General features: G+C 44.1%; 1 protein-coding gene across 1 annotated transcript in view; it reads right to left on the bottom strand.

Moving 5' to 3' along the window:
- Positions 1-16,948, bottom strand: part of GJA8 (gap junction protein alpha 8) — a 38,047-nt gene that overhangs the window by 20,422 nt on the left and 677 nt on the right. The gene's annotated exons all lie outside the window — the stretch shown is intronic.

Genomic DNA, 16,948 nt, shown 5'->3' with positions numbered 1-16,948 from the left:
ATCCAGGAACCACCAACAAAAGCACTAAATAGAGTACATGGGAAGTGACAATGTTAGTACTAAATGATACACACACCCAGTCTCTCTTAGAGCTATTCATCCTGAAGTTATTTACCAAAAGTTGCATGTGTTTCCCCAGCTACAGCACCATCCTGGAATTCTGTTGTCAGCCAGTGAGCCACTCCAGTCCCCATCCTTCCTTGTCACTGCTGCCCAAGACAAACTCACTAACTGATAAGCATAGCCTGTATTCCTTATCCTTTGCCATGTGACTTGCAACAACTAATGTTATGCTTGGATGCATCTTTCCAAGTGATCCAGGCTATTGCAATGTCCTTTCTATTTACTGCCGTGCTGATTTTTCACTCACTATTACCATTCAATGACTATTTCACTGTCTTTCAGGTGATTGATTGTAGAGTTCAATAATATACAACAAGAAGAGACCAACTTTGAAACATTTGTTTCCCCTTACAATTGCATAACCCCGTCCATTTGGGAAGTGACACATTTCCTGTAAGGTTCTAATGTAGGCATTACAAGAACAACCACCACCACAGGTTTCTAGAAGCGCTATGCCAGCACTACCTATTCCTAATTAAGTCTACCTTGTTTAATTTGATGTTTGAAAGGAAAAGTTACCACCTAATCCATGTTTCCATAAGTGGGCCTCTACTTAAACAGCAGTTTTCCCTCTCTGGCTGAGATAAAAGCAAATGATTTATGATTCTTGAGCTGGTGCTGGAAACTTGTCTGTCAGAGGCATAAAATTTCTCACCAGAACACAGGAACATGAATAACTTGTTCTCAAAGTGTCTGCAGCATTTGTCCTTCATCTGGCAAAGCTTATGCACATGGATTAACTTCACTGCATCACAGGAGCTGGTGACAATGCACAGTAAAATGCATGTTTTCAGTTCTTAAACGAACTGGGGCCCAGGAGGACGCCAAAGGGAAGTCGTAACAAGAGGTTAGACAGTTGGAAACTTTCCTTTTCAATATTATACAGAACTCACATCTTTTCAGTTGTTGAGTAAACAGATAGCTGACGGCATTCCCACTGCCTGATCACTTCAGGTGCATTACACAAACTACTAACCCCTAACGGTATCTGTGCTTGTTGGGTAATGAATGAGGTGAGGCAACACCCTTGGCTGATGAGATCCAGGAGGAAAAAGGTGAGTTACACCCTCCCACGATGAACAGCTCATGGATCTGACATCACACCGTGCAGCTTTTCCATCTGCAGTGGAGTCTCGATAGCCTGTATCTACAGGAATGCCTGTTCTTTCCCATTTTACGGCGGATCAATGTGCAAGAAGGAATGAAATCCATTGTCTTTGTTCGTTGTAAGCAGAGGGTCCAAGTGACACAAAACCTTCCTGGAAAAATGCTTTCCCCAGCTGTCTGAGCTGGCTGATGCGAGAGCAACTTACCTCCTAGAAGATAATATTTTAGTTGCGAGAAACACTTTGGTTTCCCACAGGTAGTTTCTCCATTTCTGTGCCAGGCCACGTGCCAGAGGGGAAGCTAGCACTCTGCGGGCTGCTCAGGTTTGGTGTTTCTGCTTGGGAAGACAGGTGTGGTTATGAGGTAAAACTATAGCTATTGGTGTCAGGAAACACTGGCTCTTGCAGCATGCTCCTAGATATTAAATCTTGAGTGACATTCATGTTAGTCTCTTGGTTATTACTAGGAAATACAGAGCAACACAAGCACTTCCAAGCATCAACATCCCATACACTATGCACTCCAAGGTATAGTTGTGGCTTCTGGCAACAAGTCCATGAATATTTCTAATGCAAAGAGCTCATACACCAAGTACAGTTTCAGCGACCCAAGCTGCAGTATCACTGCATTCTACCTAGCAAGAAGGGTGAGGATAAACAGCACTCATGACTACCACATGCAACACTTACTCTATGATCCACACAGCAAAATATCAAGTACATTCCCTTGGTCATTCCCTCACATTACTTTTGTCAGCATAGACTTCACAGAACTGTTTGAAATGGAAAGGACCCTGAAAGGCCATCCAGCCCAACTACCCCACAATAAACAGGGGCAGCTCCATCAGATGCTCAAAGCTCTGTCCAGCCTGACCTTGGGTGCCTCCAGGGATGGGGCATTCACCACCTTTATGGGCAACCCGTGCCAGTGCCTCACCACCTTTACAGTAAAAAAACTTCTTCCTTATATCCAATCTAAGTCTCTTCTGTTTCAGTTTGAAATCATTTCTCTTTGTCCTATCGCAACAGACCCTACAAAAGAGTCTGTCCCCTTCCTTCTTACATCCCTCACTTTAGACAGTGAAAGGCTGCTCTCAGGTCTCCCCGAAGCCTTCTCTTCTCTAAGTTGAACAGCCCCAGCTCTCTCAGCCCATCCTTGTGGGAGAGCTGTTCCATCCCTTAGATCATTTTTGTGACCCTCCTCTGGACAGGCTCCAACAGGTCCATGTCTCTCATGTACTGAGGATTCCACATCTGGATGCAGCACTCCAAATGAGGCTTCACCAGCCCAGAGTAGAGGGGTAGGATCACATCTTGGAGGTCCCATCACTTTGTGTATTTGCCCCTATAGAAGCCTTTAGAATAGTTAGCTAAATAATAATAACACAGTATGTATGGCATGTATTCTACTCCTGGGACATTGTTCCCCAGGTAAAATACACTGTTAACTCTTCTTCCATACCTTCCTGGTTACTTTTCTCCCTTATCCATCTTTCTCTTTTTATATTTTTGACTCCTTAGCCTGTCTCTCTCTGCTACAGCTTGACCAAGCCTTTCATTTCTTCTTTACTCCATGTTTCTTTCTTTAATACCCATCTTCTTGGTGCCCTGGGTGCTCTCATTCCCCCTGACTGATGAGCTTCACCCCCTCACAAAGTGTACTCCAGTACTATTTGGACTGTATGGAAAAACAAGCATCTCACAGTTACTGTTAGATCCTTTATGATTCATACAGGAAGAGCCTGTTTATAGCCTTGAGTCTGCAAGGGCTTCTGGAATTTGAAATCCTTTCTCCTTCCATTTTCAGGGCAAACAGCTGAAGAGACTAGGAATCTTGACTCCACTCACAGATATCTTTTCCTTCCAGATAGCAATCTTACCTTTATATCCCCCAGTTCAGCAAATGTGCTATCATATATCCCAGTGTTTGCCCAGCCTATGCAATCTGAGAGGCCACCTATATTGAAGAGGGCGATTAACATCTAAGAACGGATGGGAGGTGACCTTCCACACAGCCATGATATATTTTTGGAAGAGCAAGGCAAAGTCAGAAGGGCTTAGTAAACTCTTTGATCACTTAAGTTTCTGGTTACCAGATAACCACCATTATCCTTCCCATAAATCCATTTATTCTTAACTATGTGAATCCCCGTCCCCATTTCTGCAGCATTAGCACCTACTGCTAAGCTACATCTTTCACTCAGCTGCACCATCATCCCTCAGCAGTTCCAGTAATTAATTACCCAAGTGCTCTGCTTTCTGTGTTTGATGACATGGCCACATGCTTTGCTTGCGGCACACTCCGCTTACCTCGTGCAGCATCCCAGTCACTTGACATGTGCAGGCACCAGGCCACAACCTGAAAACGGCTGCTTCTAAATCCCTTAAAAATCTGTAACAGAATCCACTTATTTCATGCATTTTTCATAGCTCCTCTCATTCTCCTCTCTGTTGTTACATTCACATCTGCTGCTAACTAGCCTCGTTTTTAACAAAGCACAGCAGGAGCTAGAGAAATCTCTAAGTCTAGTGGCGTTATAACATCAGGGGCACTCCCCCACTCCCATTATCTCCATGTCCCGCTTTTTATTTTCTCTATTCCCTCTTCCTTCTCCTCCTTTCATTTTTGCTGGCGTGAACAGTTGCGCGAGGACTATAGCAAATGTGAGCTGGTTTCTGCTGAGCACAGCAGCAGCCCAGCTAGTAATTTGTATCTCCTCACTGCCACAGGTTGGACAGAGCAGAGGCGGCTGGTGTTGTGTGCTGCAGAACAACCCGAGGAGATAACAGCACCCTGAAGAGAAGACAGCACAGGCTGCCCATGAGAAGACAGTGACCTGACTTCTGCAGGACACAGACATCTCACACTTATTTCTTGCATGGGCATCCTTTTAAAATCAGGACAACAACAAAGGTTTATGTCAAGAAGCACTTCAGAGAGAAAGTAAAAAGAGCTATGTTGGTAGTGGCATCATCCAACAGACCACCAATCAGTATACTTTGCAAGAGTAGAGGTGGGAGGAAAGAAAAAGAACAAATAAAGTTTAACAGTTTTTCCCCGCAATCTCAAATTTCTCAGGCAAACTACTTCACCCTTCAAGGGTGGAGGACTTTCCAGGCTGAAATCCAACCAAATGTGACAAGGAAGCTCCTTAAAACATCCAGAGAATAATTAAATAACCAAGCAGCTAGATAAAGTGCAAACATCAGTCTTGGTCTTATGTGGGCAGGTTACTAGAGGGATATGAAGAAAGCACAGTTCCACTATTTACTACCATAGTAGCTTTGCCTAGCATTTAGTACATTTTGTTCCATGTGCTATTCTGATTCACTGAGCAGATATTAATGTCATAGCTACCTCCATCTCACAGAACAGCACATTTCAGAGGGGAGGGAGCTAGATGCTCTTTCCCATCCACCAGGAAAAGAAGGAAATTAAATGTACCTCCTGCATTTTAGACACTGGCCACAACACCGTAAGTCCTGCACTGTGCACAAGTTGACCTGGTATATCTTCTCTGAAAACCTGTATGAGATTAGGCACTGACAGCAAGATACATAGAGGTCCAACTTGCTTCTGGATTCTAGCAAACTGAAGTAAGCCTTGAACATCGGGTTCTTCAGACTATCAGAGACTTCGGGCACCATCCTGGTGAGGTGTTTTGAGTAGCTTACTACTGGTCTCAAGAGCTAACAGGGTGCCAAGTGGCCCACTGATACACGAAAGCCTTAAATATTCATCTGCCTAACTCCTAGGTCAGTAGCTAGCAGTATTCATTTCAAGGAGAATTGTATGCTTATTATCTCAAATGTATTGTGCTCATAATCCTGCCTAGTACGAACAGTGTTAAAAGAAAAAAGCATTGAAGTACAGGAAAGGAAATTTTGAAGCCTTGGAAGAGGCATATTGGTGAGTGAACAGATACACAGAGCAGTTAAACACTGCTCTGGAAGATGATGAGTATGAGGAGGCATCACCAGCCGTGAAACATGAACATAGAGTCCACATGGAGAGGATGAAACCTGACAGAGGAGCCACAGAAGGAACATGAAGCTGAAGAGTAAGAAGGGTAAGGCAGCAAAACTCAGGGGTAGTGTTGGAGTGTATGGCAGGAGGCTGGGGACTGCAAGCTGCGAAGAAGAAGGAAAGAAAGAAAAAGAAAAAGAAAAAGAAAAAGAAAAAGAAAAAGAAAAAGAAAAAGAAAAAGAAAAAGAAAAAGAAAAAGAAAAAGAAAAAGAAAAAGAAAAAGAAAAAGAAAAAGAAAAAGAAAAAGAAAAAGAAAAAGAAAAAGAAAAAGAAAAAGAAAAAGAAAAAGAAAAAGAAAAAGAAAAAGAAAAAGAAAAATAGAGACTTCTACAGGTGGCTGAGCAACACTAGATACTCCTGTGAGAACAGCCTTGGGATTATAGTATTGAGCGGACTTCAGGGTATCCAAGCAAGTAGTGGAGCAGAAGATCTCACCAAAGAGGATGTGAATAGAAAGAACGCAGAAAGTTTGTTCCATCCCGCAGAGACTGCAGCACATGGAAATGATTGCAGGGATGACTGCAGGACCAGTGCCATATAAAAGATGCACAACTGTAACAGTCAGTGGATAACAGCACAGAATAGAGCCATAGCCCCAAGAAGAAAAGAATATACGCAAGATAGTTTTCTTAAAAGGACAGAAGACTAAAGAAGCAAGTCAAACTGAAATCTTTCATTGAAACATCTGTTCTTAATGACGATCCCTCCTCCAACGGAGAAGCCCCTTATTTCAACTTTCAGTGTTTAAAACAGTTGGGCCAGCAAAAATGAAATTGCACCTTCAGCCAACAAGAAGTAGAGATCATCATCTCCAAGTTCATTGACAAAAAGTCTGCAGCATGATTTCATTTTATTTTCGGAAGTTTTTTTTCAGCAAGAAATTTTAGCTTCATGACTTTTGCCTCCAGTTTGGGAAGAAAAGCAATAGGTCTGGGATTATTATTTTAAAACAACATTTTAAACACCCAAATTTCCCACTCAGAAGCTTCTCACAGTGCTTCTGTGCAGCCAATTCCACTATAGCTCTCCTCTAGTGGTGAGGAGCTGTACATCAGTCTGACATCATTTACAGGTTCCAAAATGATGTACCTGTTCAGTAGTAGCTGAGTTTTTATATACAGGGTTCCTTAGCTCAAACCCGTAAGTCTCAGGAGTATCACTGTGAGCTGCTTGTTCCTAATAATAATAAATACATGCTCTTTTAATCACTGCGGGCCTACAGGTAGATAAGCAGAAATGATACCCACTTCTAGTGATAATTCAGATTAGTACAACTACTTCACACCCCAACAGAGAGAAAGAGAGATGTCTGAAATAAGGAGAATAAAATAACCTACGCAGTCATTCCCACCGCCACGGTGCTTATAACCCTAAGTGCTAATACCCTGCAAGCACATCAGACAGCTTACATTTCCAACTCCAGCAGGTTCTGAAAAGCAACAGTTACTCCAAATTCAGCAAACTCCTGTTCTAACACAACATTCCTGTCCTGCCATGCCAACCATATCAGTAGATCAGCACCGCTGGTGTTCGACACATCTTGGAAGTTATTCTGCCCCAGCCTTGTTTCGGGTTAGAGCCTTTGCTTCATTACCGTGATTTGGATTGGAGTCCCACACCAGTTGCCAGCTGCCAGCGATTCAGGTTCTCATGCTCTGCAGCGCTTTCTGCAGAGCTGCTCAGGAGATTACACCAGTGAAGGCATTTTATCATTGCTGCTACGAGGTGAGTGCAGACACGATAAAGAAGTGTTAAAAGTCAACGAGGTGCCATTGACAAGGATTGAAGCTGGACTCGCGCTTCCCCACCAACCATGTGTGTGCTGATGTTGTGCAGCCCAGTCGCCTTCTCACCAACTGCTGCTTTGGCAGGCTGCACATTTCACCCTCCCTTTTTGGTACACAACTAAGAGTCGAGACAGTCAGCTTGTCTCCTCTGGAAGCATCAGGCCTGTAGGAAACAAATCCTTTCTTATGAAACCCAATCAGGTTCCCTGGGTGAGCATTAAAGAGATTTTTCATCATTCCGATATTCTGATAGCAGGTTAGCCCAGTTGCTTTAGTTCCTTCCCACCACTTCCTCCCAGAACAGAGAACTCCCTTTGAGAGATCCACTCCCCCAGAGGACTGCTTTCCCAGGCAAACATTCCTGCACTCCGCCTGGAGCTGAGCAGAGCCTCCAGTAGAAGGCCTGGCATTCAACCCACAGAGACTAACCCCACAAACAAGGGAGCCCCAGAGCTCAGGAAACCTGCCCTAACCAATGGCTTGATTAGAAACTAAGAGTGTCTCCTTTGGGTTTTCAGGAGCAGATGAAGAGGCTCACAAGAAACTAATTTCTATTGTGCAACTATTGGCACAATCCCCAAGCTGGAAATCACACAAGCAACCAGCAACCCAAAGTATTAACCACACCACAGAGCAATGCACGACATTAGGGTCAAAGTACCCCAGCACCATCCTTGCCATGGTGACCAGTAACTCAGCAGAGCAACAGCAGAGATAGCTTAAGTGGCCACAGAGTGGTCACAGTATTTCAAAACAGCTTGAAACTCAGCAGTCTCTTCTACAAACATCTGTAATAAAGATCCACTCACATACCAAGGGCATCTCCACCAGAGCTGTCACGGCTGAGATTCAGCTGCCCAAGCAACACTGCTTTAGGGAACCAATAAACTTGCAGTCTGTTCTACAAACAAGCTCTAACACACAGCAAGCAGCAACAACCAGTACAGTGAGCTAAAGGACCCTGTTATATTCCTGTGGGACAGGTGTGGTTGCAACAACCATCCCCTTTCCCAGCTGGTACCAATGCAGTCCTCACCAGCAGCCTCTGTGTAGAGACCAACACTGAAATAAATCCTCAGCTCACCTCCAGAGGTCCTGCCTGTGCAAAACTGGGGCATGCTGAGTAGCTACCAGAGAGGAAGACTGGCCATGCTGTGGTTGTTGCCCTGCCTTATATTTGCTTGGGTCAAGGGAAGAGGTTGTGACACCATCTGTATCACATACCACTATGTCAGACTATATGCACTAAAGAATAAAGAATTTATTGAGCACAGTTTCCTTCCCCACTGCCAGGGCAAGGTGGTGGCAATGTATGCCCTGCCATGGTGGCCTGCCTCCTCCCTGCTCACACCTCCCTGCCATCTTGTGCCTGGCAGCCAGTTTCCTCTTTGCAGGTAGGGCATGGCTTGAGCAGGAAGGGCAGTGTGCACTGGGAGGCTGCCTGCTGCTGGAGATGCAGAGAGGATGCTGACTGGCACAGGCATAGAATCACAGAACCATTTAGGTTGGAAGGGACCTCAAAAGCCTACCCACCCCCAAGCTTTGAGCTTCAGGGAGTTTGGTTTGGGGTGAAGGATAGGTCAGCCCTTATCTCGGATCTACATGCACAAGTGTAACCCTTACCAGTTCCCTTTCCAGCCCCAAGAGTTCCTGCCTGGCGGCACAGCAAGGACCACGCTTTCCCTCTTTGCTGGACCATTTCAGCAGGAGTCAAGCAGTGCCAAAGAGCCACAACGAGTTCTGAGAGACTCCCCAGCTTTAAAGAAAATCTTGGGGGCATTTGTGACCTTCCTCTTTGGCAGTCTTTGATGCAGGCCTTGTGGCAAGGGGAAAGCACAGCCACTGGCTCCTGTTCTAGGCCAGCCAGAGCAGCCTGGGGGTGACACTGGGCTGTGACAGGAGCCAAATAAAGCCCTCAACTGGCCTGCAGGCCCTGCGAGATGGAGGGATTACATAAAGCCACCCTGAACTCCTTCTCTTTCTGCAGTACACTTGTAGTGCAACTGACAAGGATTCAAGAGCTTGAGCTACAGTTTGTCTTAGCAAATACTGTCGTTGTCAGATTCCCAAATGTCTGTTCCTACACAGGCTGTTGTAGCACCCTGCCAGAGCTCCAAACATTCATCTGAGGAAAAAAAAAAACATCTAGGAAATTGCCTACATTCTTGCCTGTCCTTGTGGCCATTTAAAGACCAAGCACAAAAATACGAGCCCGCATAGGTGTCAAAGGTGTAGTTCTCCAAAGCCTTGTAGGTGTACATGACTTCAGGAATCCTATTCACACCGCTGCTACCTTCTTCTTACCATGGGACATCACACTCAGCAAAAGGTCCAGAACAACAACTGCTGTCTCCAACCCCCACTCATGTGCTACCACACCAGAAAGATGCCGAAACTGAGTGGGGGTGGATGGGAAGGGAATAGCACAGCAGGCAGAGACAGTTGGTCCCATGTGTTTTCTTTCTTTAAAGATAAAAACTCACACCGGTTCAAATGAAAAAATCGGGAACAATGCAGGAATTTTAAAGAGGCCCAAGCTGCCACCTGACTCAGCGTCTAGGCAGGATATTGATTAGCAAGGCTATTCTTTATTCCTCTGCTATTGTTTAAGACTGGCCTCGCTCATGACAGCAACAGGCGTGGGAACACAGCAGCTACGGTGTTAAAAAGTGCTTTTATCACTGAGCTGAGTAGAGAGGTCTCTGGGAACCAGAGATGGTGTGTTTGATAGCGAAGGAAAAGCATTCGAACCGAGAGCCTTTCTCTGAGATCACAGAATCATGGAATGGCCTTGTTTGAAAGGAACTGCAATGATCACCTAGTTTCAACCACCTTGCTATGTGTAGGGTTGCCAACCACCAGACCAGGATGCCCAGAGCCACATCCAGCCTGGCCTTGAATGCATGAATGAGATCTATAAGGCCGATCAAATATTTCTTATGAGTGATGCCCTGGCTTCAGTGAGTTCGGAGAGATGCAGAAAGAAAACATTCCAGCCTGATAAAACCCCCCAGGTTTCTCCTTGGGCCCCTGTAGCTGCAGTGGCAGATCCTGTATACATAGTCACACAAATTTGAAACAAGCCATTGGGTTCTGTAAGCAGTGTGGCACAGCACAGAGAAGAGGGTCACCACCCATGTCTTCACCATGCTTGAGCAGTTATTGCATACAGGCTGGGCTCCAACCTGCAAGTGCCATCATAGGAATTCAGCAGAACCAAATATAAGGTAGCATACATCATTTCCATTTAAACTACCCATGTGCTGGCAACCTATTATCCTGAAAAACACAGGTCTCTACTAAATGAACCAATGTACCATTATACAGTTTCCCGATAGCTCCAGGCAGGAATCATGCAAAATTGTTGTTTCTCTGGCAGTTCTACATGCACTAAAAAGCAACACACTTCAGTACTTAAACACATTTGATTTGATTGAGTAGGAGGCAAACAGTGACCACTAAGCAGGTTTTCAGCCAAAATATTTTTGGTTCCCTTTAGGGCTGTAAAGCAGGCTGCTGATTTTACATTCTCTGTAGGTTTATTCTTCATTTGCATTTCAATCTCAGATGTGACCACTTTATATACATATAGATGTATGTATGTATGTATAGGAGTCTTGTTTTCATCTATGATTAAGTCAAAATAAAAAATGAAACTCCTTCAGGCACTGATAGGACAAACATCCTCATGTGCGCTCTCTCAAAGACACTCAAAATGAAAGCACACAGTGCACTGCAGAGTGGATCTTCTGACACAGGACACACTCTCTGCAGATACTAAACGTATGCCATCATCTAGAAACACTCTACAATGCTACCTCATGTATCTGTGTAAGCACGCACAGTTTGGTTATAGTGTGAGTATGCCAACTTTCTTTGCAGGCTCTGGTGCTTCAGTTTCATTCTTTCCAATCATTTTTAACCTTCACAAAGTTTACAGGCAGTCAGGACTCAGGCAGATACTTTGCCTTCGGTCTGTATCAAATAAACAACCAAGCCAGATGTTTAGATCATAGACCATCTTCTGCAAGAACCACATTAGCAGAAATATTGTTTTTCATCGATGAACACCCTCTGCTGTTATCTAACAACTATTTATACTGTTCTTTGTTATACTGGTTGTTTATCCTATCTCCATGCCAGCTTGTACTCAGCACAGAGCAAGCCATGTGCCAGACGGGAAAGCTGAAGCCCGAAGGCTGGCTCACTCTGCCCACACAGCACCAAGACACTGCAGACTGGAGCCACTCAGCTGAAAACAAACTCCGCTCCAACACTAGCCCACACTCAATCCAGAGATCAGCAGAGCAGCTACTGCATCAGGTCATAAGCTTAGCAAAGATGTCTATCATGTCTTCATCCACGCACTCTGGTAGTTGTGAGTTAAAGAATCCATCTTCTTACTCATTATTCCACAGTCCAAAGAGCAATCCAATAAATGTTGCAATTTAAGGAACAGCTCCTCTCTCGAGTTCAGTGGTATGATCGTATTGCCAACCTTCCTTCCATTCCAAACCTAGCTTGCCCTCAGTGTAGGTATGTCTATAACTCACAAGACAGCAGGGCCAAGGCACAGACTCCAATATGATCCAGCTGTCATCAGTGCTGTTTAACTGTCTGCGTGTTCTCTGGCACTTTTCTCCAGGCCAATGATGCTTTCCTTGAGATGGCTCTGCACAACTGCCTGAAAAATCCCTTGACACTTTACATGAAAAACATCATTCTGTGAACCACTCCAGCAAACGTTCCTTAACTGGAACCAGAGCCCAGAGGCAAGGATAGCCTATGCGAAACCTGGGGACAAAGTACAGGAGTTCGAACCATAGCATAATCTTACAGATGAACTGTCTCACAGCTCTGTTGCACTTGGAAACAAAATGTGAGTTCCCATTCAGGTCAGCACCTGCACAAGCAGGCCCAATACCAATCCGCAGATCACCATCAACCTCTTTGTGGGTTCCTGTAATGCTGGTCAATTTGCTTACACAGCTGCAGGCTATGATTTCACATCACATCAGTAGCTGAAAGACAATCTTGCGTCAGTCCTGTGCTGGAATTTTCACATGGTTCCACTTTTCAAAGTGGAAAATAATACTTTTTAATCATATGAAGAGATTTTGTAAGGTATTTTTAGTGCAAAGATGATCACAAGGATCTGAACAGAGGAGGAAAAATGAGATGGAATGGTTGGGGGGAAGGAAACTTGTGTGGCCTGGATTAGAATGGATATGACTGGAAGGCTGGCTTGGGTTTGTCCAGACCTGTATGACAGCAATGGAAGTAGACCTCCTCTCAAAGGTTTTTGGAAAGGGATTGTAGGAAGTGCAAGAAAAAGCAGCTCACATGAGCAGTATGGGCCAGCCATAGTAGTTTCAAGAGAAACACTGAAGTCTGGTATTGGATTTACACTGGATTGTGGCATTTGTGGAGCCTGACGGCATTACAACACCAACAGTTTCTCTGAAAGCAGCAGTCCTCGTGCTTTCCCAACAATATGCAAAGAAGTTCACATTTCTTAACTCAGTAACTGAGATGTTGCCTCAGCATTTTTCTATCAGCATTCTTCAAAGCTCTTCAGATTTCCTGTGCCAGTGCAGCCACCCATCCTCCTCCAACAAATCTCAGACCTTACTGATTGTCACTAATAAAATTATTGATGTTAGAAATGCTGACTCGAGCAGATGAAGCTATTTAAGAGCGTTTTACCAGATGTCAGTGCATTTCATGCAGCACATCGCAAAATCTCTTTCTTCCCTGCTGTGTTAAATTGTTATTTACTCTCTCCCTGAGACGGAGACTTGTTTCTTCACAAAGTTGGCCTGAGATGAACGTGTGGGAAGAGCAAGGAAACAGCAGGCAACCTCAGGGCTTCCCTGTTCTATTTCTTGTGTGCAATACTGCATGGTTTAGCCACTACCACTTTGAAATGCTCTTTCAGTGGGCACGTACTGCAGTGCCCCCGGTTTGGTGACAACACTCCTAAATACTGAGAGCATTGTCAGAAACCAGACTTGGGTTCCTTTTGATCTAAAAGAGCCAATTTATTTTTCTCTTTCAGATAGGCATAGGATAATTATAGAAAGCGTCATGCCATCCACATGAGTATCACATGCAAAAGTCATCTATCATACCAGCATGTGTTGCTTAGGCATCTCATTTCCTCACACGCACAGAAAGCCACAGGAATCATCCTTGACCAGGAAGAACTTTACTCATGACTGTAATAGTTTTTATCACAGTTTTCATCACGTCTCCATTTTGGTTTGCTTTTTTTCTTTTTTCAAGAAAAAATCAATCTGTATTTTCTTATCAAATCTGTATTTTAAGTACCAAATGTACCAAACGTTCAAGAAATGTTTAGATACGATACCAAGGGACATGGTTTCGTGGGGAAATAATGGTGGTAGGTAGATGGTTGGGCTAGATGATCTTGGAGGTCGTTTCCAACCATGATGATTCTATGATTCTACTCCATGAAACTGCAAGATTTCACTTAAAAACAATAAACATATAGCTACCTCCACTTGGTTCAGTCGAGTTCAAATATCCCTTGCTTTTCCACCATTTTATGAAAAAAAAAAGAAGCACCAGCAATATAGCACACCCCTGGCTGACACCACTTACTTGTCAGGTGTTACAGCCAGATTTATGCACCAGCAGCTCACAGGATCAGAGATGAAACCCACAGAAGAAACAACTCAGTTCAGGCTAGCAATTTTGCGTACAGTATTCTGCTATGTGCCCTTGGTTGCTCTTCATCCTAACCTCCACTGGCAATAAAAGCAAGAACATTCAGCACGCAGAACTCTGGTGAGAAAGCAGTGCCTGGATTCACAGACATCAGTCAGTAGTGAGGATTACAGCAGGCTGCATCGGGTTGCTCATTAAGAGTAAGGCAAGAGAACTTCAATGAAATTATGTTGGAATCGAAGTGGAGAATGCCCAACCTTAGACCATCAGCAATACTTCAGTGCTCAGAAGATTCCCGAGCATCATGCCAGTCCTCACAGATTCACATAAGGGTGCTGCCATGGCCACCTGTAGAGCCCTGTGGTTCCAGCATGGCGGAGAGATGACGGCAGCCACTTCCTCACCTTTGTGGCTGTTGGTGACTAACATGCACACCTGCTTCCTCTGCAGACTGTCATCTCTCCTGGGCAGCTGGGCTGTGCATTTTACCAGGAAAACCAGGTGTCCAGAAATACAATTAAGGAGACTTCAATTGACCGAATCCTTCACCCTCACAGAATACAAAACTGAATACAAATCTCTTTCAAGCTTTCCTCTAGAAACTACTCAGGACATCATCTTAATGCATAGGTGCTGAATGCATCTCTGTGTTTATTTGCCTTCATGCAGCCACACTGAAGGTGCAGCATGAGCATCTGAGTGGCCTGAATCCCTTACATGGTTCTAGTTGACCTCATGGCACATTCTGGAAGCAGAATTTCACTGTACACCACAGCATTGCTGGGAATTGGGCTCGTTTGTGAGCTCTTGCCAAGTGTATTTCTTTTGAAATATACTTTTATTCTGTTTGCATATACATGTGTGTGCATGTAGCACATGAATATTTGGTCTCCTAATGTAAAATGTACCTTTCTGTTCTCCTTGGGCCAGCAGTGTACTCCTGCCTCCTCCATTTGCTCTAATTGTCATTGTTCACAGAAGGCTTCAGAATCCAGCCAACACACATCATAGAATTAGTGAGAACTATTAGTCAGAAATTTGTGCACTAATTAAGCTCTTAATTTTACACAGGAGATTATGTCTTGAAACGCTTTCATACCATCACAGAAGAGAACAAGCTGGCTGGGAGCAATAAGCACCATCTGAGATTTCTTTTGTAACTCAGACTGTCTACCATTCAGCTTCACCAACCCCCACTCAAGCACGTCTCTTTTCCCTCATATCCTTTTACTGCTTCTTCCTTTGAAGCTGACTTCCAGGGATAGCTCAAGTCTTGATTTTTCTGGCCCTCAGCAATGTCTAGTGCAGACCAAGGTCCTTCTACCACACTACAAAGCTAGGTTTCTTTATAACGAGACACACGTCTGCAATTCTTTCTACACTGGTAGTGTTACTTAAGCAGCCTTTTTCTAAGCTCAGGCTTTACAGCTGGGACATGTGGCAGTACCACAGCTAGATAGCTGTGGTATCTATGAGAGACCCCTCTATGAGAGAGCACAGCCCAGGAACTAGCTGCTGCCACTGGCCCCACATGGCAGCATGTGCAGCTGACCAATGTGAAATGTTCCTCAGCATCCATACATCCAGATAGCTGGCAACCGTTGTCATCCCAGAAGCTTCTGGGAAAGCAGAATGACTTCTGGTAGGAAAAACAGGAGCTTCAACAATCCACAGCATTGTTCACTCAATGACATTCGTACACAGAGGGACTCCTACGCACATGAATGGCCACAAGACGTAACTATATCACTTACAAGCCTTTGCAGGATCCCAGCCTCAGGGATTACTGAGTCCAGCAGTGTGAGGGAATGACGTAAAGATTCTCAGAGCATGCACACAGGGGTCCCTGATTATTAAAACAAAGTATGAATTATATGATGCCAGTTCAGATGACACAGATTCCAAATAAGTGCAAACGAAATATTTCCCTTTGTCAGATCACCATCACATGATTTACATGTGGCATCCTTTACAACAGAGGCAATTGAGAAAGTATATTGGCTAGCTGCTGTCTGCTCGGAATTCCCCCAGCAAAACTGGCTGGTTAGCGTTGCAGAGCAGTTGACTTCTGTTATTAAGGCTATTGAGTCTCCCTGAAATCAATGCAACTCAAGAATATAGTGAAAAATAAGTAAATTTCTATGGACTGTAATAAACTAGGATATGGCACTTTCCAAGCTTTTTTTTGGCTGCTTCGTTTGCCAAGGAAGTATCTCTAAGGGACAGAAATTAGAGAAAGTTCCTGAAAGCTGTAAGAATACCTTACAAGCAAGATAAGTATAAATGAATGCAAATGCAAGGCAACTGTATTTACATTAAAATGATTAAGTTTAAGATGCAGTTTCCTAGGCCTTTCCAGAGATCATGCACTCTCTTTGACCCTCAAATAAGCACCTAACCTGGCTAAATTAAAAGAAAACATAAACCAAATCTTCTACCACTTGCCAATGCAAGATGCACTATTGCCCTAGGCCTCAGAGATCACTGTAGTTGTGCATTCCCACTTTTATTTAAGCTAATGAGGAGGAGTAGGAAGAGAATTTTTGAGGTGGGATCTTCTTCCTTTCATCTGAAAAGCAGTTACTGAGTTGTTCAAAGCTTTCATGCATAGCTCTGTGTGCTCAGTGCCTCTCAGCGTGTGACTTTCTAGAGACTACTGCTGCACCACTGAAAGGAGAGGTGAGTTCTTCCTATATGACCCTGGGAAGCAAGGTGAAATCTCAATTAGCAGAGAGCCCCCTGAAAAACAGGTATGGTTTTTCATTAAGAAGAGCTTGTAAGTGCCTCTCAGTAATTCGTTCTATTCTCTTCTCGTTTCTTTGCCAATAATGAAACTCCTTAAAAAGGGTCAGACAGCATGGACATTTTTGGCTTGCGAGTCTAACAGTTTGGTTGTCTATTCTTCTCCACAGCAGCATGCCTGCATGTGTTCAATGACTTAATGGCGCTGCTACTTTGGGGCAGCTAAACAGAGAAGCAGGCTGCAGCTGCTTCTGAAGGATATAAATGTTTTTATAGTTGGGGGGCTCAGTAAGTCCAACATGATCAAAGACACCTGGGTTCTATTCCTGGCTGTTTTACAGACCTTCTGTATTGTTCTGCTCCTTTCAGTAGCTCTAACTGAAGACCTTTTCCTGCCATATTGACAACCTTAGGTGGGAGATTTTGATTTGAAAACTGGACCACAACAAGGAATTTGGGGTAATGGGGCTGAA

This window comes from Excalfactoria chinensis, chromosome 1, assembly GCF_039878825.1.
Source record: "Excalfactoria chinensis isolate bCotChi1 chromosome 1, bCotChi1.hap2, whole genome shotgun sequence".
NCBI classification, from domain to species: Eukaryota; Metazoa; Chordata; class Aves; order Galliformes; family Phasianidae; genus Excalfactoria; species Excalfactoria chinensis.
The sequence above is the reverse complement of the archived record's forward strand: the minus strand, read 5'-3'. Positions and strand labels throughout refer to the sequence as shown.